We start from the raw sequence: 2,369 nt of genomic DNA, 5'->3' as shown, positions 1-2,369 counted from the left end.
GCCTCACTGTATCAACGCTTAGTCTCTTATGAACTAGCCACCTACCTCCTCACACCTTCTTTTTACTTCTCTTTTGGATACTAGATCATACCATGTCCTTAAAGGATTATTGTTTCTCTATGTTATAATTCAATGAGCTAGCCCTGATTCCTTAAATCCTAGCATTCCCAGTACTAGTGCAGTGCTTTCCAAAAGGCAGGTGTTCAATGAAGTTTTCAGGGATTAATGAGCCAGAGAGCATGAGGTCTAATTTATTAAGATTTATTTCTTGTACAATCTTGAAAGAGCTTGGCAAATATATGTACATATCACATAATTATACACAACATGAACTTAAAAGGGTAAAAAAAGCCAAGATTTGAATATCAATTAGATATTTTTCTATTCTTCTCTATTGATCCCAACTTTCTTAAAGGTCCTTTACATTTCCAGGGACATAGCTATAGCAATGCCATGGTTTTTCCTTTCCAGAAGACAACAAAAGATGGATGGTTTCGCATTTTGTTTTCCAAAACAACCAAACTCTTACTATGAAACCACCTTAGAGCATTACATAAGTGACCAATGTCATTCATACACTCAGAGATTTTAAAACTAGTTAAATCTCTACTAACAAAACAATCATTTGAATGATTCTCATGTTAACAAATAAAAGATAGCTTTTCAAGTTACACAAATAAAAGAGGAACACTGTCATATATACAGTGTTCTTTTCAGTATTATCACTGACCTAACTTTTATAAACATGAACTGCCTCTTCAAACAATAACTATCCCTGACTTCTGGAAAAGTAGAAGAAGCTGCCAGGCCTGGCCTTAGAACTGGCAGGGGCCGTGGAAACCAACAGCCGCGGTGGCAATTCTGGACAAACTTCTCTCATATTCATCGATAAATGCGTCCTCATACTGAGATGTGAAAAAAATTGGATCACTCCCATTAACCTTGGCCAGAAACTCTAGGACTTGCATCTTGGTGGTTTCAGCGTGGGCTCTCGGGCCCCACAGGAATTCAAATTGTGCAGGATCACTGTTGGCCACCTGCTGATACTTCAGGTATTCCTCCTCCACAAAGTGTTTGGTGAGGAAACAGCTGGGATCACCAAAGACGGGGTGCTTCTTCCCAGAATATAACTGCAGCATACTCAGAAATTCCCAGACTTCCTCTTCAGTGGCACGGTTGCCCTTCATTAAGATTGAACCCAGGATAACTATCAGGATACCGGTTTTAGGCACGCCCTTTTCACCATGCACCATCCCATCGTAGGTGAGGCCTAATTTGATGAGGATCTCATAGCAGTGGTGGATGGGATCCACTTCCTTCACATCAAGGCCAAAGACTATCTCCAAGCGCATACAGGCTCCCAGGAAGATTTCAGTGAAGTTGTCTTCGTACTCTTTGCCGACAACACTCAACATTCCTGCCTTGCTTATTGGCTCTTTCATTTGATACTTGAGCAGCAGGAAATTCACCAACAAAGCCACCTTTGCATCTACAGCATCTATGGGCGCATTCTTGGGATCTGGAACTGCCTCTGAGGTGCTATCATCCTCCTCTTGGCTACTGGATCCCTCAGAAGATTTGCTTGATGCGGTGGCTGTAGAGACAGTTGAGGAGGAGCAGAAACTCCGAGGACTCTCAGGAGTACTGGGGATATCAACATCAGGAGCCTCCTGCAAACTGCCAGGCGTTGGAGGGTAGGAGAGACAGGCCTTTTCCAGAGCCTTGGATATCTGTGCAACCTCCATGTCCTGGGCCTCACTGCTGGTCTGAAGGGGCTGATCAGGTGAGCACTGTGGATTCTGCTGACAGAAAGCCATGACGACTCCCATAGGTGGCAGTACTCAGGAGTGTGAACAGGAAGGCAATGGGGAATCACTGCCTGAGGAAAAGAAGAAAGCTGTGAGTGGCCTCAACTGCTAAGCTCAACTGTGGTGGCTCTAATTAAAGCCACCTCCAATGGACCTCTCCAGGCAGCAGTGCTACACCTGACCTCCTGGTTGCTGTGTCCCCCTAGGACAAGAAGGAGAAATGCTCAATTCTCTTGGAGGTGCAGCCTGCCAAGCCAGGCTGGGAATTCTCAGGTTTGACAGTGAGCAGGGTTACGCAGGTGCGGCTGGGCTCTGTAGCCATTTGTGTTCTGAGGAGGGTGGTCCCTCCAGTGCTCATGCAGGTTCATTACCAAGGTATTCCATAGGGCCTGTGTCATCTTCCCCATGCTAAAATGGGCTGTCTCCCTAAACCAAGTCACATCTCCTTGCAGTCTTTTCTCTGTCTCCTTATGGAATCCTGCACTGTCTGTTCACTCTATCCACTGCTATTCTCAACCTGGCCCCTTCAGACCAAAACTGCCATCTTCCTAGACCCCAGTG

General features: G+C 45.2%; 1 pseudogene; it reads right to left on the bottom strand.

The window, feature by feature from the left end:
* Nucleotides 1-276: 276 nt before the first annotated feature.
* Nucleotides 277-1,817, bottom strand: LOC149991640 (melanoma-associated antigen B16 pseudogene; annotated as a pseudogene).
* Between the last annotated feature and the right edge of the window lie 552 nt (nucleotides 1,818-2,369).

This window comes from Furipterus horrens, unplaced genomic scaffold (genome assembly GCF_987537825.1).
Source record: "Furipterus horrens unplaced genomic scaffold, mFurHor1.1.pri manual_scaffold_17, whole genome shotgun sequence".
Classification (NCBI taxonomy): domain Eukaryota; kingdom Metazoa; phylum Chordata; class Mammalia; order Chiroptera; family Furipteridae; genus Furipterus; species Furipterus horrens.
This window is presented reverse-complemented; position numbering and strand designations above follow the sequence as displayed.